The sequence below is a fragment of the Meriones unguiculatus genome, chromosome 8 (genome assembly GCF_030254825.1).
Source record: "Meriones unguiculatus strain TT.TT164.6M chromosome 8, Bangor_MerUng_6.1, whole genome shotgun sequence".
Lineage (NCBI taxonomy): Eukaryota > Metazoa > Chordata > Mammalia > Rodentia > Muridae > Meriones > Meriones unguiculatus.
Genome location: NC_083356.1, coordinates 89969171 through 89991970, shown reverse-complemented (window position 1 = coordinate 89991970; position 22800 = coordinate 89969171). Strand labels below are relative to the sequence as shown.

The 22800-nt window shown below is 37.6% G+C and overlaps 1 protein-coding gene across 5 annotated transcripts in view; it reads right to left on the bottom strand.

Annotated features, from left to right (window-relative positions):
• Positions 1-22800, bottom strand: part of Mbd5 (methyl-CpG binding domain protein 5) — a 355636-nt gene that overhangs the window by 137647 nt on the left and 195189 nt on the right. For all 5 annotated transcript variants that reach the window (XM_060390126.1, XM_060390125.1, XM_060390127.1 and 2 more), the window contains one exon: positions 18386-18490. The gene's annotated coding sequence lies outside the window, so the exon portion shown is untranslated. The remainder of the gene's footprint in view (positions 1-18385; positions 18491-22800) is intronic.

Sequence of the window (22800 nt, the reverse complement as noted above, 5' to 3'; positions counted from 1 at the left end):
CTCCCAACTGCCTCATGTTTTTGTTTTTTTAAATACTTAGACAAAGCATTATGAGTCAAACAAACAAACAAAAAACAAAACAAAACAAATCCAAAAATATCTGTGTTGGTTTGCTCAGGGCTCTGAATTTGATTCCCCAATATCACCAAAAGAGTAGGGGGAGAGAAAAGGTTCTCTGTGTGTAAATACAAATAATTCTATTTCTTAGCAGCTAAGAAAGTGGATAATGAAGTTGAAAACTCAGTGGATGTTAAAATTACTCAGTAAATTTTTAAACTAATTTTATATGAGTTTTAAAATATTTTCTCATAAATTACTATTAGAGATCTGGTGATTTGACATAGCAAGAACCAAAGAATCACTCCATGTTTATAAAAATTACATTTAAAAACTGCAAAAGGTAATGCCAAGCATACTGAATTAAACTGACACTTCAGACTGGGAAGGTGGCTTAGTCAGTGAAGTGCTTGCCTTGTAAGCGTGGAGACATGAGCTCTATCCCCAGCCTCCATACAGATAGCCCAGCATGGCATTGAGCACCTATAGTCTCATCACTGGAGAGGCACAGGCATGGGCATTCCTGTAGCTTGCTCGCCAATCATTCCAGCCAGTGTGTGTGAGCTGCACATTCAGATCCTGAAGAAACAAATACGTAAGCTTATAGTTGATGTGCCCCTCTGATAAAAGACACTCAAAAAGATACAGTAATGGCTCCGTAGTATTTACACCAAAATGAAGTTCTAAGTGTAATCATGAGTAATAATCCAACTCAAAATAAGACATTTAACAAATTAATTTACTTATGTTCAAAAATATAAAAATCAAGACTAAAAAGTAGAGAAATGGTCCCATTTTAGATGAACTGAACGATACTTAAACATTATATGTAACACATAATAATAGTCTGGATCCAGGTCCTGAGGTTTAAAGGAAATTTAAATGTTGCTAAGAACATTGTTTGGATAATTACTGCATGGGCTGTGAAATGGACAATATATTTCTTGGTTCTTATCATTATATTATGGGTTTATGAAAGGATTTCCATATTCTAAGAAATGAATATGGAAGGGTAAATTGGAATTATTGCTCAGTTTATTCTCCAAGATTTAGAAGAATAGTAAGATGATGGGTGGATGGATGAATGGATAGATAGAAGGACACAGATAAAGATATAGGTCTAGGTATATAGATATTGATGGGGGTAAAAAGGTAATGGATCCAGCATTGGCCAGAAAAAAAATGGGCAGAACGTCAGTATTTCCAACTTCTGAGTGCAGGAATGGTAGTTCCTTGTCCAGGTCTTGTAGCTTTTCAGCAAGTTTAAATTTACACTGAAATAACTTGGAACACATTAAAAAACTTATTGTTGATTCTTTATGTGGACAGAGGAATATACTGAGTGTAACATACTGTGACATACCAGAGATTCCATGATGAGATGTTTTTCTATGCTTTTTGTTTGTATTTTTTACTTGGGAGAGAAGGGTGGAATCGCAAAGGAGGCGTATGAGAGATCAGGGAGATGAGCAGGACTGTGATACATGATGTGAATTGCCATTTTGCAGAATTAGAAGTCCTATGTTTTCCGAGTATTCTGGAAAATAATTCTGGGAATTATTTAATATATGTGCTACAGACATATATGAACACAGGTAATTTTAATTTATAGTCATCTTTTAGAAATTCACATGTATGTTAAGAAAATATGCTTAAAAATTCCCAACTATGAGCAAAAACTGAATAAACATTCTTTCATTTCTTATGTAACTATTTATGTGTACATGTGTGTATATGCCATAGCACACCTGTAGAACCAGAGAACAACTTGCAGTTGATTCCCTCCTCACACCTGGGTTCGTGGGACTGAATTCAGGTTGTCACACTTAGTGCAAACAACTTTTACCTGCTCCGTCTTGCCAAAAAGTACATTAGTAATATCTAGTTGTGAGATCTAAAGTGTCTCATCATTCACAAAAGAATTACTTTTGCAATTTAAAAGGAAGCTGATCACAGGGATTAGTAAAGGACACTCTGGTGTATCTGTGAGAGAATTTCTGGAGAGAAATAACCATGTGGGGAATGTCCACCTAGATGTGGGCAGCAGTAAATCACTGGCTTGGCGTTCCTGAGGGGATACTGCTAGTGTAGGCTCTGCTTTCTACTCAACACAAAGTGAATAGCTCTTTCTACCCATGTCCTCTCTGTTACGATGTTTTGCTGTACCACAAGCCCAAAAGCAATGGAAGCAGCTGACCAGGGTTACTGTAAATCAAGAACATCGACCACTCCCTTAAATCTATGAAATACAATCTGTGTTGTCCAGATGTGTTTGTCCTTCTATTGGAGCACGGCTGACTTAGCAGTTAATTCTACTTAGCTGACCTACTTATACTTAAGAGTGTGTCTCTTAGGAGAAACCGACTTTCCCTCTTGAAATAGCCATTAAATTCTCATAGCCTCTAGACTAGGGCTGGGAATTTATGCCTAATTTCTCTCTTCAAGGTAAGATGTAGTCTTTCTTAGGCTTGCACAGGTCTTGTGCATTCTGCCATAACGACTGAGTTCATCTGTGCAGCCAAGATTTCCTTGTTATCTGCCTCCCCTGGCTCTTACACTCTTCTGCCCATTTCCATGATGATTCTGGAGCCTTGGAGGAAGGGAGTATGATATAGAGGTCCCATTTAAAGACTGAGTCCCATTAAGAGACTGAGAGTGCTGTAGTCTCTTAATTTTTGAACTTTAGCTGGAGCTCCAGGAGAGGGGTGAATATGATCTAAACACACTGTACTCATCCATATTCATTGCTGTTCTGTTCCTAACAGTCACAGAAATTAGAAACAGCCAAGATGTCCATCAACTGATGAGTGGATAATGAAAACATAGTACCTTTTTACAATGGAATATTTTTCAGCTGTTAAGAAAAATGAAATTGTAAAATGTACAGGTAAATTGATGGACTTAGAAACAATTACACTTAGTCGGTAACCAGGGCCCAGCAAGACAAACACTGCATACTTTCTGTTGTATGTGGATGCCAGCTCTTACGCTGTAGGTATGCATGTTTCATTTAGAATACCCACAGAGGTTAGGTAGCTAAATAAGGGATCGGAGGAGAGGAGGAGATTTTCTGTTGTTGTTTTTGTTTTCCTAGACAAGGTTTCTCTGTGTAGAACTCACTCTAGAGATTTTCCTGCCTCTGCCTCCCTAGTACTCTGGGACTAAAGATGTGCACCACCAGCGTCCAACTGAGAAGGAACCATCTAAGGAAGAGGCAAGAGACTACACTGTTACAAAGGGGTAATTAGTACAGGATAATTACCTGAGGGAGAGGATAGGAGGACAGGGAAGAGGATGGACTATAGGGAGGGTAACTAACACTACTGGCCTTTTGGAAAGCCATAAGGAAGTTGTAGAAGCTTTCTAAAATATGTACATGTATAAAAGGAATTTAAGAAAATTTATCAAATAACACACACAGAGAGAGAGAGAGAGAGAAGTTGGGGGAAGAGAAGGAGAGGGAGATGGAGGGGACAATAGACTAGACACCTTATGCTACTAAACAAAACCTGTAGTACAAGGAAGGTCACATCTTTTTGAGTTATTGTTCAAAATGGGTCCCAAGAAACCACAGAACATTACAGACTATTCCAATGCTACTGGTTTCCCTCCATAACTTAACAGTAAGACCATTATTGCTGGAGAGACCACACACTTATATCATGGAACATGTAGGAAGCTAGCTGGAATCATTGAAAGTTTACCCCTTTGGATGTAGCCCATGGTAGCTCAGTATCCCCCTAGTAGGGGAAACAGGGACTATTTCTGACATGAACTCAATGGCTGGCTCTTTGACCACTCCCCCTCTCTCCCCCCCCCCCGAGGGAGGAGCAGCCTTGCTAGGCCACAGAGGAGGACTTGGCAGCCAGTCCTGAAGATACCTGATAAGCTAAGGTCAGATGGAAGGGGAGGAGGACGTCCCCTATTAGTGGACTTGGAAGGGGCAGGGAGGAGATGAGGGAGGGAGGGTGGGATTGGTAGGGAACGAGGGAGGGGGCTACGGTTGGGATACAAAGTAAAAAACCTGTGATTAATATAAAAAAGTAAAAATTATAAAAAAAGAAAGTTTACCCCTGCTGGCCTGTGTCCATAGTAATAGAAGATGTTAGATATACTGCAGGAGAAGAAAAGCAACCATCAGTCTGACACAGCTACAAACCCCGTGTCCCACAATAGTGACCTGCCTCCAAGATATATTCATAAGGGGGAAAAACTGGCACAAATGTTATGGGAGTGTAATCCATACTAGAAACTGTTACTGAGGCCACAAATCTGAGACTACATAGGTCATGGGCCATATGATATAACTGTCACACTCCAAAGTAGACCCCCGTGATCAGAAGTAGTTGGTCAACAAATGATGCTCTGGGGTTGTTTTTGTTTGTTTGTTTGTTTGCTTTGTTTTATTTACTGGGACACAGAGAACGTGAAGTTGGATAAGTAGTGAGGGAAGATCAGGGAGGATTTGGAAGAGGGGAGGAAGTATATGTTCAAAATATATGAGAGTCTCAAAGAATAAATAAACATTAAAAAACCCATATTATATGAAATTCTCAAAGAACTAATCTTTCCCAGATGAGAAAAGTTCATTTAAACTATTGATGTATATAGGAATGACTCCTCCCTGAGGACTAGCTTTCATGGCATTGAAAGGTGCCATGCAAACTTCCAAAGGAGGGAGGCAGTCAGTAGTCCTACCCAGCTATAATGCCTAAGAACCACAACAACTATATAACCCTCAGGGCGCAGTAGTGATGCATGCCTTAGTGACTACCAGCAGATCTCTAACTAGACATAGGACCCACTCAACATAAGGGAAAACATGCCTGGTGGATCTTAGAGGAGAACATACAACCAGCACTTTGCCAAACAGCATAATCCATAACTACAATCTAAGCATTTGTCTTTACACCTACAGGTGAGTGTGGCCCTCACTCCTCATCAAGGAAACTTCCCTTTGCAATGGACAGAGACCACCACAGAAAACCAGAGCCAATCAAAATGCAGAGTTGTGGATCCTAGTCCCACTGGGTACCTAAAACTCAGGAAACATTTGCAGAAGATGGGGTGGACAGATTTTAAGAGTCAGAGGAGCATGGAGCATGGAGCTGTGAGATGATATCTAGTAATGTCAGAAGTTTCTTATACCCACGGTCTCAATGACATGACTGATTAAACACGAGCTGAACAAGGATAACACCAATTGACATGTCAAAGTGGATGGGGGAAAGCCCAGGGGGCCCCAATCTTATACAAGAACAATAGGCAATTAAAGAATGCTGGGAGCAGAAGTAGTCTTCCCTAGGAGAGAACACAACAATTGATTATACAATACCAAATGATCATCCCTGAAAATATTACATAGAAAGAGAAGGTTATGTTTAGGAATATACAGGTATATAATGAGTATGTGTGCATGTTAAAAGTCATAAAAAAGAAGGCATGGATAATAATAAAGAGCAAGGAGGGGTATATGGGAGAATTTGGAGGGAAGAGAGAAATGATGAAGTTACATTCTCAAAAAACTCCACATTTTTCCTCCTTTTTATTTGTATTGTCAGGTATTTTGTCACATCCATGGGAAACTGAGTAACATATAGAATTACATTCCTATTTGACTATAGTGTGAGCCCTTTGTCCTCACAGCTTTGACCTATGCAACATACAGTAGTTATACTAGCAGGTACTAGAGAATTTTGCACAGTGGGTGAATTCAGAATATCCTGTTTGAAAATGCCTTTGTAACAGTTTTCAAAGGTGCTAGAGAAAAATCAGAGCTAGATTTACTTTTCAACTGTAGGAAGTCTGTCATCCACATCCATCCTTCTCAAGTGAATCCATATTCCTCATTTCATACCCTCCTAAGACTGGAAGCCCCCTTTTTAGGTTTGTTTGTTGCTTGGAACTGACCATTTCTAGATTCTGCTTATCCAGCTGTATTCCTTCTTTTTAAAAAAAAAAAAAACAAATATATATCTATTTATTTATTACAATTTATTCACTTTGTATCCCAGTTGTAGCCCCTTCCCTTGTCCCTCTTAACCCTCCCTCCTTCTTCTCCTCCCATGAACCTCCCCCAGTCCACTGATAGGGGAGGCTGTCCTCTCCTTCCATCTGACCCTAGCCTATCAGGTCTCATCAGGACTGGCTGCAGTCTTCCTCTGCGGCCAGGTAAGGTTGCTCCCTCCTCAGGGGTTGGTGATCAAAGAGCCAGTCACTGAGTTCATGTCAGAGACAGTCCCTGTTACCCTTACTAGAGCACCCACTTGGAGATTGAGCTGCCATTGGCTACATCTGAGCAGGGGTTCTAGGTTATCTCCATGCATGGTCCTTGGTTGGAGTATCAGTCTCAGAAAAGACCCTTGTGCCCAGATTTTTTGGTTCTGTTTCTCTCCTTGTGGAGCTCCTGTCCCCTCCAGGTCTTTCATCTCCACTTTCTTTCATAAGGTTAAAAACTCTAGTGACAACACATGCTGGAGAGGTTGTGGAGAAAGAGGAACCCTTCTCCATTGCTGATGGGAATGTAAACTTATACAACCACTTTGGAAATCAGTCTGGTGTTTTCTCAGAAAATTAGGAATAGCTCTACCTCACAATCCAGCTCTACCACTCCTAGGCATATATCCACAAGATGCTCAAGTACATTTGCTCAACCATGTTCGTAGCAGCTTTATTTGTAATAGCCAGAATCTGGAAACAAACCAGATGTCCCTTAACGGAGGAATGGATACAGAAATTGTGGTACATTTACACACTGGAATACTACTCAGCAATTAAAAACAAGGAAATCATGAACTTTGCAGGCAAATGGTGGGAAATATTCTGAGTAAGGTATCCCAGAAGCAGAGAGACACACATGGTATATACTTACTTATAAGTGGATATTAGCCATATAATATAGGATAAACATATTAAAATCTGTACACCCAAAGAAGCTAAGCAAGAAGGAGGACCTTGGGTAAGATGACCAATCCTCATTTAGAAAGGCATATGGGATAAACATCAGAAGAGGGAGAAAAGAGGGAATAAGACAGGAGCCTACCCACAGAGGGACTCTGAAAGACTCTACCCAGCAGGTATCAAAGCAGATGCTGAGACTCATAGCTAAACTTTGGACACAGTGCAGTATTCCTTATTCTGATTCTCCCTGTACTTCAGGATTGATTCATAGCCCTAGACTTTTCTAATTTAAAGCAAACTCATTCTAGTAGTCTGCCCTGGTACCTTGTGGCTTCCTTTAGTTGCACAAAGAAACCTATCCATTACTTTCTTGAGCTAGTTTCTGAACAAAGTACATACATAGCCAGAAATCTGATATTTAGTAAGCCCATATTTTAACTTCTCTGCAGATGTAATTTTCTTTTTTTTTTCTGTAAAAAGAATAAATAAGCGAAAGTCTTTCAGCACATATGATTCTCTACCTTAGTGTAACTATCCGTGTAGACATCTTAACATATGCCATGCTTTTCCTTTGTGTTGTTGCTTTTTACACAAAATTATTAAAGAAAACAGCATCCCACAGTGGACACACATCTTCTTAAAGTGAAAAACCTAAAGAAATATTCTCAGGATGTTTGAAATAAAACAAAATTAACCTATCCTGATTAATTTATAACATAGATGCTAGATGTCTTAACAATGCTTTCTCTAACTTAGGTGATCAAAACACATTAAATTTTTTTTTAGATGTCCAATAACTAGAATACTGTAATTCCAATTACAAGGTAAAGAATGGGAGAAACTATATTGAGTCTTATCTAGTCTGATCTAAAATTAAATTATAAACATTGACCAGTATATCAAATTATAACATAAAAGCACTGTTTTTTCACTTGCTTATTTAAAATTCTTTCAAGAATATTTTAACAGCAACCTTGAAAACAATTGCATATAGTAATGGAGAACTTTTCAAAGAACACTGTATTAAACAGTATCCTCCCTGGAATCCTAGCTTGGAGAACGAGTGTCTTAACAGTAAGTATCAGCAATGCAGCACACACCCTGCCTTCACTTTCAATATCTAGGTCACACAGACTACTCTGAATACTGTGAATAGAAAGAAAAAACGGAGGATTTCTAGAGCGTCACCAAGAAACCATAATGACATTCAAATAATGAGAAAAACAGCACAACATGGTTTTTAATATAATAATTCCTATGTAAAATAATAGACAAAGCCTTAAATATAAGCTTCTTTATTATGTAAACTGAATAAAACCTTTGACAAGTGTTATTTACTTAATATAATGTCTTTTGTCTCCACCACTTTCTCAGAGGTGTGTGTGTGTGTATGTGTGTGTATGTGTGTGTGCATGTGTGTGCTGAACAGCCAGAAGCAGACAAAAAGGGCATATACTGAAAAATAAAAGCATTGCTAATCAAAAGACACATGGAATTTTCAGAGAAATCCTGTAGCAGTTAGCAGCAATCAGAAACTATACCTTTCATTTACAATAAAGACAAATGAATACGATAATTATCTCTAAAATTATTTATATTTACAAGAAAATCTTAAATGTTTGGATATATGAAAATGCTTTAGAAATTTCATAATCATTCTATTGTTACATATATTGAGTCTAAATGATCTTAACCTATTTTCTTATTTTACTTGAAATCTACTGAATATTTTATGTTACAATTTAAAATGTCTTGTTTGTTTTTTTTTTTCCAAACTGGTTAAGAAACAAATATATTCCTCAGCAGAACACAGATCCCCAAGAACCTATAACAATGAATATAACTTTAATATGCTTAATTATTATGTCTATTAAATTATAATTATAGCATACTTTAATTTTGCTCCCACCCAACCCCACTGTCCTTACTCCCTGACCACTTTAATAGCCTCTTTTTCTTTATTTTAAGAAAATATAAATGCAAACAATTTGTGTGCCTTGCAGTTTTCTTTTTAAAAATTTATTATTACAGTTTATTCACTTTGTATCCCAGCTGTAGCTGCCTCCCTTGTCTCCTCCCAGTCCCACCCTCCTTTCCTCTTCTCCCTCTGTGCCCTTCCCACAGTCCACTGATAGGAGGTCCTCCTCCCCTTCTGTCTGATCTTAGCCTATCAGGTCTCATCAGGACTGGTAGCATTGTCTTCCTCTGTGGCCTGGCAAGGCTGCACCCCCAGGAGGAGGTGATTAAGGAGCTATGCATTGAGTTCATGTCAGAGACAGTCTCTTCTCCCTTTACAAGGGACCCACTTAGAAAATAGGTGCCTATGGGCTACAACTGAGCAGGACGTCTAGTACTCTCCACGTATGGGACTTAGTTGGAGTATCAGTCTCTGCAGCCCACCTGTCTGAAAAGAGCTTTTCACTTTGCAAGCACAACAATTAAGAAGATTAACATAAAAAAACTACAGAATATGTACAAACAGAACTTCATAAACACAGGATCCACACTATCAAAAACATACTCAGACCAATCAATGCAGTCTCTTTAATATAAACACCAATAAAGCACACAAAGGAATTGTTTAACATAAAAGCTTGAAAATACCAAAATACACATTATCCTACTATGTTAGCTTATCCTAGCACAATTCAAACTGTATCCAAATAATATTTGCAAAATTCCAATTGTTCTGGTTATATTTCTGCTTAAACATTTTGTGACTTTATTTGAGAATAGAGTGTAGAGCATATTTGTATTTCTGTTAGGACCCAACAAAATAGCACTACATGGATTAAAAATTATTAAGATCAAAACAGGTGGAGGATGGGCCACCAAAAGATGAGAAATTCCAACTAATTAATGTGAGCTGAAAAAGAGTGTTGCCAGAAAACCTTGTAATCGGGAGATGCATTCTACAGAACCACGGAGTAATTCAGGGGCTTAGAGACTGGCTATAAGAGAGGAACAATGGGATAACAGGACTGAAAACTGGGAGAGTAACCAAATATTTGTGTAGGAAAAGGTGTTTCCATTTGCTGAAGTAAACTACAAAAACATTTACCATGTAAGAGATCATATTAGAGTAAAGAATACTTTTGGGCTGTAGTACTGAGGAGTATATTCCACTTCCTGTGGGGCCTAATTCCCCTGCCCAAGAATCCTAAATCTGCCTTTGAATGTTATGAGGAGAATGATTTGTTATCTGAAATCCTAGCAGTAAATGGAAAGTGTTTAGATGGCTAACAATTGCTTCTCCTCAACATACTCCTTTAAAAGTTATCATTTAAAAATATAATGAAGGTTAAGATACAAAAAGAAATTAGTATTAGTTTTATGGATTGCGAAGTTAAATTTTAGACAATGTTTCACAAAGATCTGTTAGCCCAAAATATCACTTTAAAACTTTTTTTTTTCTTTCTGAGTAAGGATATACACACATCCCTACTTTTTTTCCTCTCTAGTAAAGCCCAACTGGCACCTTCTAATATTAAACTCGGACACATTTTTCATGAGACTAGATTTCAAACATCTACAGTTTTGAAAATTTGATTTGTCATAAACTCATAGTTTCATTACAGTGTATGAAAAATTTATAGAGGAAAAAAAATCTATGTTTCAGTAGTGCCAAATAGGACACGCAGGGAGAGCCCAGGGTGACAACTCTGCAGCAGCTCCAGCAGAAGAGAAGAGAAGAAAGATGCAAGAACATTTCATAGAATGGATAGTTGGAAAACACTGTAATGAAATGAAACAAAACTGCAAGGAAAACAAGACATAGGTAGATTCTAAGAAAACTGAAAGATGATGTAAGTAATGAAAAGACTTTGAGGGAGGAAGAGACAGGTAGATCTCTGTGAGTTTGAGGCGAGCCTAGTTTACAAAGCAAGTCCAGGAAAACCAAACAAAACAATCAAACACACACACACACACAAATCCAAAACAAACAAACACCCAAAATACCCCAGCTCCCAACAGAAGTAAAAGACTACTGAGCATTATGATTATTAACTAAAATATTAGTTATTTGGTGGCAGCTGTGTATATGGCAGTCTTTTAGCCACTGAACCATTGGTAGTGATGAAGATACTAAATAAACGTAGAAGCAGATTAATATACCCAATTGTGACTGTTCTCTTGGTGCTTTAAGCCCAGTAAATGAGAATGAAATAATTAAAAAAATTAAGTAAGATACAAAATTTATACTAACAATAAAGTATAAAGCAAAACACTTCCAGGCATAGGACTTCGTACTTGAGCACTTACTAGTTTAGTCAAGAAATTTAGGAAGGGAGGGCTAAGGGACTGTACGCACCTGGGTAGATTTTTTTCTGGGGCAGATAACAGCTGTGAAGGTGGTTTTTTTTTGTTTTTTTTTTTTTTTTGTTTTTTGTTTTTTTGTTTTTTTTAATTAAATTAAATGATATTTATTCTTAGGACTAGGAAGATGACTTGGGTCATGACGACAACCTGGGTTCAGTCCCCAGGATCCACAGGATAGCTCATTTCCATCACTGTAGATCCAGGAGATCTTACACTCTCCTTTGACCTTGGAAGGCAGCAGATGCACATGTGGTGTATAAGCACAAACACGCAGATAAAATACAGAACAAAAGGACATTATCAACAGTACAACACCACAGCCTATAGACTATGAAAAGATCTTCACCAGCCCTACATCTGACAGAGAGCTAATAGCCGGAATATATAAAGAACTGAAGAAATTAAACACCAACAAACCAAGGAATCCAATTAAAAAATGGGGTACAGAGCTAAACAGAGAATTCTCAACAGAGGAATATCAAATGGCAGAGAAACACTTAAAGAAATGCTCAATGTCCTTAGTCATCAGGGAAAGGCATATCAAAACAACCCTGAGATTCTACCTCACACCCATCAGAATGGCTAAAATAAAAAATCAAGGGATGACATGCTGGAGAGGATGTGGAGAAAGGGGAACCCTCCTCCATTGCTGGCAGGAAGGTAAAGTTGTACACCCACTTTGGAAATCAATCTGATGCTTTGTCAGAAAATTAGGAATAGTGCTACCTCAAGATCTAGCTATACCACTACTGGGCATATATCCGAAAGATGCTTAACAACACAAGGACATTTGTTCAACTATGTTCATAGCAGCTTTGTTTATAATATCCAGAATCTGGAAACAACCCAGATGTCCCTCAACCAAGGAATGGATACAGAAATTGTGATACATTTACACAATGGAATACTTGTCAGCAATTAAAAACAAGGAAATCATGAACTTTGTAGATAAATGGTGGGAAACAGAAAAGATCATTCTGAGTGAGGTAACCCAGAAGCAGAAAGACATATATGGTATATATCCACTTAAAAGTGGATATCAGTCACATAATATAGGATAAACATATTAAAGTCTATAGTTCTAAAGAAGCTAAACAAGGAGGATCCTAGGGTAGAGGCTGAAACCTCATTCAGAAGGGCAAACAGGATACACATTGGAGAAGACAGGGAACAGGACAGGAGCCTACAATAGGGACTCTCTGAAAGACATTATCCACCAAGGTATAGAAGGACATACTGAGACTCATAGCCAAACTTTGGGCAGAGTGCAGGGAACCTTATGTAAGAAGGGGGAAATAAAAAGACCTGGAGGGAACAGGAGCTCCACAAGGAGAGCAACAGAACCAAAAAACCTGGGCCCAGGGTGACCTGCAGAGACTGATGAATCAACCACAGATCATGCATGGAGAGGACCTAGATGCCTTGCTCAGATGTAGCCCATGGGCAGTTCAGTCTCTATGGAGTGGTTCCCTGTTAAGAGGAGCAGGGGCAGTCACTGGCATTAACTTGGTTGCCTGTTCTTTGATCAACTCCCCCTGGCAAGGTGGCCTTAGTAGGCCAGAGAGAAAGAGAATCCAGACAGTCCTGATGAGATCTGATAGGCTAGGGTCAGATAGTAGAGGAGGAGGAGGACCTCCCTTATTAGCAGACTAAGCGGAAGTGGGGGAGGGGGCTTAGGGTGAGAAGATGGAGGGAGGGTGGGACTGGAAGGAGATGAGGGAGGGAACTACAGCTGGGATGCAAAGTGAATAAATTGTAATAAATAATAATAAAGAAAAAATTAAAAAAAGAGTTTATTTTGAAGAAATCTTATAAACATTCAACATAGATGAGCAGAATTTTAAATAGTGATTACATTCTTGGTGTTACAATTTTAGATGTAATTATTTATGCAGGTAAATAAAATAAATAGGCTAAAACATTAAAAATAAAAGAGCAAATGAGAACTCTTTGAAGGTATCTTGTGTTGGCATTCTGGTATTGTATTGGTAAAGCTGGACTCCTGACATGACCCTTGAGATAGTACCCAAGTCACGTTTCCTTCTCTCTGGTATTACAAACAATAGCCACAGATGAAGGACCAAGTTGTGAGAATGAATGCTTGGCTAGGAGCATACACGCCCTGAGGCTTTGCCTCAGGCCCACATCTCACCCAATCATTATTCACAATCCCTTAGAAAAGCCTCAAGTGAAGCCTGTGATGATTATTCATAACTACACTTGTAAATCCATTAAAACAAAAAGTCTTTCTTGACTTCAGTTTTTGTTTAATTCATGTGTATTTTCAGATACAATTAGAGCTAGGAGTATAACTTAGTAGTAGTTAATCTGAGTGTTAGATCTTTTCACACATTTATAAAAAAGACATTTAATATAATAACAAAAATGCTTATGCTTGACAGTATATAAGAAAAGCAAGAGGTCATGTAAAGCCTTTTGAGGCATAGGAAAAGAAGTGGTAATGGAGAGGAGTTCCATTAGCTTAGAATTTTATTATATAGTTTTCGTAAGTTTGTTTTTTTTGAAAAACAAAATAAATTCAATAAATGCAAAAATAAATTTAAAGATGTAATGGCTTCTGAGTCCAAGGATAAGTTGGGGTCACATCATAATAAAAACTAATTGGATTCTTAACTTTTCTTAGATGAAAATTAAGTATGTTATTTATTGCCATATGTTATACTGAAGCTTTTCATTCTTAATTTATTTCTAGAGCAGAGCATTGCTTTCCTGTTTGCATCAGTAGATTGTAAGATAAAATTTACTACTAAATATTAAATTAAAAATTCTTTGTGCAAACCACACCACACCATACTTATCAGTATTACTGTTATTAGAAAGGCAAAATGTAGGTGCTCGTGTGGAGAAGGAGGTTCATAACTAGAGTGAATGTAAATTAGTTCTTCCATTATGGAGAAAAAATCCATGAAAGTCCCCCTACAGCATGGCCATTATAGTTAAGGACAACATTCTGCCTACTCAAGATGGCTCTGACAGCATGTCACAGCACAAACGTTACGATAATGAAAAGTGAGGGGTATGGTAATTAATGTGAGGTAGTCATTCCACAATATATCAATATATAAGCATAATGGGGAAATAAGCTCCTCTCTCAAAGAAGGGCAATTGAGAGTCCTGAGTCTCAGACTTCCTGGGTCAAAATCATTGTCTTTAACAAGAGATACCATCATCTACCTCAAGGAGATATTATGAGGATTTCACAATCAATCAATCAGTATTTGGCACACACTAGTGGTTTTAACTATTAACTTTCTAGAATTTTATTAACTTTTCAAAAGCCATTAAAGATAATTGAAAGAAAACTTTGAATATGTGTGGCTTTGGACAAACAGTTTAACTTTCTCCTCTTCTCTATCAAGAAAGAAAAAAATGAGATGCTATTACTCCAAATATTTTGTTTGTTTACTATTTTATGAGTATGGTGTGTCTATGTGTGCATACATGCATGAGCATGGGGTGCCTGCAGAGGACAGAAAATACCTTGGATTTCCTGGAGCTGGAGTTCCAGGCAATTATAAGCCATTGGGAAACAAACTCCAGTTCTCTGCAAGAATGGCAAGTCCTCTTATACACTGAGACATTTTTCTAGCCTCTCTAAAGATGTTTTTTTTTTAATTATAATCATACCTAATTTTTACACCTATGACTGAGATTTACTTTTCATGCATGTTTTTTTCTATCAGAGAACAACTGTACTTCTAGCAGACTATTATTTTGTCCTCTCCCTATCCGGCTAAGACAGGTTTTCTCTGTGTAGCCTTGGCTGTCAGGGACTCACTTTGTAGAGGAGGCTGGCCTAAAACTCACAGAGATCCACCTGCCTCTGCCTCCACCAGTGTTGGGATTACAGGCATGCACCACCATGCCTGGCCTATTTTGTCTTTTTATTAAGAATCACACCTGAAAATAGTCTGTAGTTCTTCTGGCTATAGTTATTATGGTGACATTTTCTCAGTCTTCTATGATGAGCTAGTACAGATTTACTATCAGATTCCATAGATAACCCTAAGAAGGTAGTACTTCTTTCTCAAGTGATACCTTAACACTGAATCAGATACTGATTGCATCATAAGATGTAGCATTATATTCGACATGATTCAAAGATATAAAAATAACTGTTGTGTTATGAGAGAAAGTATATATTAAATTTTTACTTAAAAAGTTTAGGAAAGTCCACGTTGGTACATCCATTGACTTCAATTTAAGACAGATTTTCTGGATTAGAAAAATAAAATATAGATACTGGTCTAAGGAAGACTTATAGTATTTAATAAGATAATTTCAATAAAAAAACAAACCGGCATTTTGTGTAGTTTGTGAGCATTCTGATTTTACTATATGAATGATAACCATTTTTTTTGTAAGTAGTTTAACACAATTAACTTCTTATAGGACTCATTTTCAAACAGCAAATTAAGTAACATTAATCTTGGCTAATGCTGATGTTTAATGAAATATTCTAAGTATATTATAATGGAAGTATGTGATTTCAGCCAAACTACCACAAATGTAAAATATAGGTTATGAAAAGTACATATAGAGTCAGTGTGTATGCTGAAATACTAACAGATGGCATCATATAATAACTGTAATTTACTTCAAAATAAAATAAGAGTTATAACTAAAACAAGATTATCCACAAGTTCTTAGTTATTGATGCCATGTTAGAAGTGTGGGGATTCATTACACTAATATTTTTACACTTTTTTATTAATTTCTAAGAATTACATACATACATGAGCTCTGTGTTAATTTCACTTCTAGCACCCTCTCTTCTAACTTTTCTTATGGCCCCTCCAACTTCTTCTCAACTTAATGATTTATTTACTGTTCTATACACACACACACACACACACACACACACACACACACACACACACACAGACTATAGACAAAGTCACAAATATAAACACACACATATTTATAGATACAACCTGCTGAATCTATTTAGTGTTACTTGGTGTGTGTGTGTGTGTGTGTGTGTGTGTGTGTGTGTATTGACCACATGGGACTGGATAACCAATCAGGGACTTGTCCCTGGAGAATACCGCATCTCCCTCTCTTCATAGCCATTTCGTGCCTGTAGCTCTTCATCTAGGGTTGGGGTCTTGTGAGATTTTTCCCATCATGTTGTGATATCAAGTGGTGTTTTCACTGTGCAGCTCTTGTTTAGGTTACCACATTGCTAAGGTTTCATGGTGCAGTTTCTTGTCTTATGTAGAAAACATATCTAATAGCAGACATCCTGTCCGCTGTCTCTTCTTTTTTCCCCTCTTAAGTGATGTTCCCTGAGCTTTAGTTGCAGGGGTGTTTTGCAGGTGTACACCTTATAGTCACATTAGAAGTCAACCTTCTTTGGGAAGAAACGAAAAATACAAAATAACATCAAAACATTGAAGCAAAATATTAAAATCTGAAAAGTTGGAAGGAATAATGAAATAGATTTACAGATTTAATGTTTTGTTTTTTTTTAATTAGGGTGTTTCCTCCTACAGACGAAGATGTCCTGGAACCCAGTTTGCAGCAAGGCTTGCCTTGAATGCATGGGAATCCTGTTGCCTCATCCTCTCAAGTCTTGGGATTGCAAGTATGAGCTACTACTTTCAGCAGAGATTCATATTTTTAATATGATTCTTGATTCTTGTTTAAAAAAAAAAACACCCCTCCAAAGTGTCAGCATGGCAAACAGCTATTCAAAAAAGAATGAAAAGCTCAAATAAAAATAAATGTTCATCTCACTGGTGGTAATATAAAAATTAAAATGTAATAAATTTTCATTAGATTTAAGAACAAAAACAGCTAATACAAAAGTTGACAGAACTACAGAGAAACAGGTACTCTTATGAAGTGTTAGTGAGCTGTAAGTTCGTAGATGTAGTTACCCTTTGATGATTTCAAAAAATATATGGTAAGTTAGCATTTCAAAAGCTTTCAGTGGGATGTTACTCATAGCTATGTTTCTGTATATGGCTTTATCTAAATTTAAGAAGTACATCCGTAAGAACAAAGAACACAGACTCTTGGAAATCAGTTTAAATCATCAGACATCAGTACAAAGAGTGTACAAGATGTACATAAAAGTCACATTTACCTGAGAGAACTGGAAACATCTCAAATACAATTACAGGAAAGACGTTTTATATTTTGTGGTCTTATTATTAAACTGAAATATTATATAGTGATTAAAAATAGTGAGGTGAATGATAGTTACTGACACGAAAAATGTAAAAGAAGCAGGACAGTCACAGGGCATTTATGCCTTATATTTTCTAGTCCTAGTCACGATCACACAGACATACATTGCATTTAATTCATCAATTATCTCAGAAACAAAAGTCATAAAAGACCAAGCATATCTCAAGGTTGTAGGAATACTATGTTTTACTGCATTACTAACTTTATAGTCAGTTTTAACTAATTTTATAATAGAACTATTCCTTAAAGATGACATATTTACTTCTGGGTTACCTCATTCAAACCAATCTTTTCCAGTTCCCACCATCTGGAAAGTTCAAGATTTCCTTGTTTTTAATTGCTGAGTAGTATTCCATTGTGTAAATGTACCACAATTTCTGTATCTGTTCCTCCATTGAGGGACATCTGAATTGTTTCCAGCTTCTGGCTATTATGAACAGAGCTGCTATGGACATGATTGAGCAAATGTCCTTGTTATATACTTGAGCATATTTTGGATATATGCTTAGGAGTGGTATAGCTGGAACCTGAGGTAGCACTATTCCTAATTTTCTGAGAAAGTGTCAGATTGATTTCCAAGTTTGTACAAGTTTACATTCTCACCAGCAATGGAGGAGGGGGAGAAGAGAAAGGGAGGGTGGGATTGGGATGTGAGGAGGGAAGGGGCCACAGCCAGGATACAAATTGGGTAAATGAAAATAATAAAAAAATAAAAAAGAATAAACTAAAGGAGTTGCAGAAGTGAAAAAAAGATGACATTTATACAATTTTAAAAAACTACTCAGAGCCATTGTTATTTCAAACCACAGATATTAGATACTGTCCATGTTTAATGAAGACAAGAGAAACGTGATTGTATAAAGAACCCATGGAGGATAAACACTATTCCTACCTTCTGGGGTGAAACTGGCACAAACATAGCAAGTGTGAGCTCCAGCAGTGTATCGGTGTTAAATTTCCAGGTGCTCTTTGTTCAGCGAGGGAGTGCTGCTTCTCTCTGGAAAAGAAGAACAATGGCACAACCTGTTAGAACCTGGGTCACAAACCCATCTCATAGAGTCTGCCAGAAATATCAATGAACCTTTGACACAGAACAAAAGGAGTAGAGCATTGCTATCCTTGTTCTTCAGAGCGTTCTGATTACCCACTAAAGAATAGAACATGGGTTTCATGTTTATTTTATATACCTTAAGGGGATACACCTAGTAACTCTCAAATTGTTGATAAGAACATTATTAAGATTTTTGTGTCTACTATCTGCCAGGTAATGTGCTAGACCTTTTTCCCGTCCGTTGATAATTCCACCACTTAGTGTTCAGAAGTGTTTATTAGATGCTTATTTTATTCAGCTACTTACTATGTGAAGGACTGCTATACAATGGCAGTCAGTCATCACACATGGTATCTAGCAACACCCTAGCCTTAACTGGGTTCATTGGCTATTGGGACTTGATCCCCAGTAGCCCAATTTAAACATACATTTTCTTTTCCAGCCCATTTCAAAAGAGTGCTGAAAATCGAGTCTGACCATCAACATTAGCAAGAACAAATAAAAGACCACCAGTCCTTGTAAGGTAAGACAGATAAAATATCCAAAGGAGTATAATAACTAAATTGGAATTATACACATGGAATACATACAAAGTATGTTTGTTATATATCCTTGTAATATGTTATCTAATCTTTACAGTGTTCATTACATAGATGTTAGGAAGCTCATTTTATCATGAGGATACAGCATCTCAAAGAAGATGGTGACAAAATTTTAAAACTGGTTCTGCATTATTCTAAGTCTTAAAATCTTACCTAAGGGCAAATAAAAACATAGGTATTAAAATAGAAAAAAAAGTAAAGTGATGACAATAAAAGTTAAATATTCTGGCATATACATACACACACATATATAACAGTAACACATAGCCACATACCTATATTATTTGTGGTATGGTCATAACCAAGGCTTATGAATGCATGGTGGAACAGCATGAAGGCAAGACGCAAAGAAACAGAAAAAGAGGCAGCTATTTAGGAAGGGGAACTCCATCCTAAAGCATAAACTTGAGCCTTTAACTCATTGGTACAGGAGACAACTTCCTGAACAGAACACCAACAGCACAGGCTCTAAGAGCAACAATCAATAAACGGGACCTCATGAAACTGTAAAGCAAAGGACACTGTCATCAAAACAAAACGACAGCCTACAGATTGGGAAAGAATCTTCACCAACCCTCTATCTGACAGAGGGTTAATATCCAGTATATATAAAGAACTAAAGAAGCTGAAAAGCAGCAAATCAAGAATCCAATTAAATAATGGGGAACAGAGTTAAACAGAGAATTCTCTGTAGAGAAATATCGAATGGCAGAGAAACACTTAAAGAAATGCTCAATGTCGTTAGCCATCAGGGAAATGCAAATCAAAACAACCCTGAGATTTCACCTTACACCCATCAGAATGGCCAAGATCAAAAACACAAGTGACAACACATGCTGGAGAGGTTGTGGAGAAAGGGGAACCCTCCTCTGCTGCTGGTGGGAATGTAAACTTGTACAACCACTCTGGAAATCAATCTGGTGCTTTCTCAAACAACTAGGAATAGCACTTCTGCAAGATCCAGCCATACCACTCCTAGGCATATATCCAAAAGAGGCTCCAGTACACAAAAAGAACATTTGCTCAACCATGTTTGTAGCAGCTTTATTTGTAAAAGCCAGAAGCTAGAAACAACCCAGGTGCCCCTCAACTGAAGAATGGATACAGAAATTGTGGTATATCTACACAATGGAATATTACTCAGCAATAAAAAATAAGGAAATCATGAAATTTGCAGGTAAATGGTGGGAACTGGAAAAGATCATCCTGAGTGAGCTATCCCAGTCGCAGAAAGACACATATAGTATATACTCACTCATAAAGATATATAATATAGGATAAACCTACTAAAATCTGCACACCTAAAGAAACTAATCAAGAGGGAGGACTCTGGTTATAATGCTCAAGCCCCATCCCGGAAGGCAAAGAGGATGGACATCAGAAGAAGAAGAAAACGAGTTAGAAGCCTGCCACAGAAGGCCTCTGAAAGGCTCTTCCTTGCAGACTATCAAAGCAGATGCTGGGACTTATGGCCAACCTTTGGGCAGAGTGTGGGGAATCTTATGAAAGAACTGGGAAACAGTAAGATCTGGAGAGGACAGGTGCTCCACAAGAAGAGCAACAGAACCAAAAAAAATCTGAGCACAGGGGTCTTTCCAGAGACTCATACTCCAACCAAGTACCATGCATGGAGATAACCTAGAACTCCTGCACAGATGTAGCCCATGGCAGTTTAGTATCCAAGTGGGTTCCATAGTAATGGGAACAGGGACTGCCTCTGACATGAACTGATTGGCCTGCTCTTTGATCCCTCTCACTGAGAGGGGAGCAGCCTTACCAGGCCACAGAGAAAGACAATGCAGCCACTCCTGATGAGACCTGATAGACTAGGATCAGAAGGAAGGAGAGGAAGACCTCCCCTATCAGTAGACTTGGGGAGGGGCATGCATGGAGAAGGGGGAGGGAAGGTGGGATTGGGAGGGGAGGAGGGAGGGGCTTATGGGGGAAAGAAAGTGAATAAAGTATAATTAATAAAAATTAAAAAAATAAAATAAAATAAGGAAAAAGGGTAAAACATAAAAGAATTGTGGATGCCTGCTTTCAAGTGATGCCTTACAGACGAATGGTGGGAAATATCACCTACTTGTTATAATGACATTGAAAAAGTTACTTATATTCTCAGGGTCTCAGTTTCCTAAATCTCTAGATGATGATAAGTGAGGCATTTACAGTACCAGGTACAATAATTAATGCTACATATTTCATAGGATTTAAAGAGGTATCTGGGTTAATTATATTAAAAAATCCTTTCGCAGAGCATATTATGCCACTCCCACTGTACTTCTAACACCATCTCATGCAGTCCTTCCCTCAAGCCCAAGACATTATACCGCCTGGACTGCAGTCTAGAGCAGAAACTGTACTCAGAAAGCCTAGGCTTGTGTAGATAAGTAGTATCCATGTTCTCACCATAAGGTATAGATGATCATTCTTGCTGGAGTGGCCATCTGCTGTTATCTTTCCTACTACTATAGCTGTAGACAGATTTTCCTTTACACCCAGCTCACCCCAGCTCTGAGGTGGGTTCAACAACCAAGGATAATGACCATATTCTCTTCCCTCTCTGGTGAGAGTTGATAGGTCCAGGGATATGGTGGAACTAAACCCATGCCAAAGATACCCAAAGCTGTTAGATCTACCACACGTGGAGTTGACAGTCCACAGCAAATGCCACGTGAGCCTCAGGTTAAGACTATTTGGGCCAAACAGCTCCTGTGAGGAAGATGCCATAATATTTGGCCCAAGCACACTTCCTCCTCTCTCTCTCTGTAGGGAAGGTTGTTTATAGGCATTACAATATTTATAAGATCAACTGAAATAAGTATATTTGGTTCATTTAACTTAAAGGAACATGCAAACACAACTGCTTTTTTATGTTTTATTTTTGTAACATAAGTCTAACTTCTTCACACAGCAAAGGTACCCTTCAACAGTTACAACAAAATTTTATAAAAGTCACTTCAATAAAAGTCTGGACCTGTTAGGTATCATTTGTGAAGATGTATTTTCTATAATATTGTAAGAATGCACACATAATATTTGAAGGCATTTCTGGTTATGTATCTGGCAACAGCTGATTTTCTTCCCTACCATGGAGCATGAAACTTAGGGTAGTACTTCCCGAATATCCAGCTTTTCATTTGATACTTGTGTCTGTAGACTTGTTTGAAACCTTTTGAAAATATGCATTGCTGGCTAGTTACTTTCAACTGACATTTATTGAACTTAAATAGCAAAGTTGGGGTCTGACAATTATTACCTACACATAAAACACTCTTTAAAGAGAAACAAAAAATACTACTTTCTTTACACAAAAGCCAATACATTTTTTTTTAAATAAAAAGTACAAGTACTCTGAAGTCAGAATTAAAGTGAGAAGACTGTATGTGGCAAGTCTAAATAAGCCTGGGGGTGACGCAGTTGTTGTCTTCCGACCTACAGGGTTAAGGTGATTGGCATAAATCCTTCTCAGTCGTTAAAGGAGAAGTAAACTTCAAACCAGTGCCCATTTCATTGTCTTAAATTGCGAACCTAAGTACAGCTGACACAAATGTTTCTTTAGAGTGTCTGTTTTATCAGTTATGTTCTTCAAAGGGTTGGGGAATTGTTAAGGAGATTAAGGAGATGGATTTCTGGTTTCATCCTTGACTATGA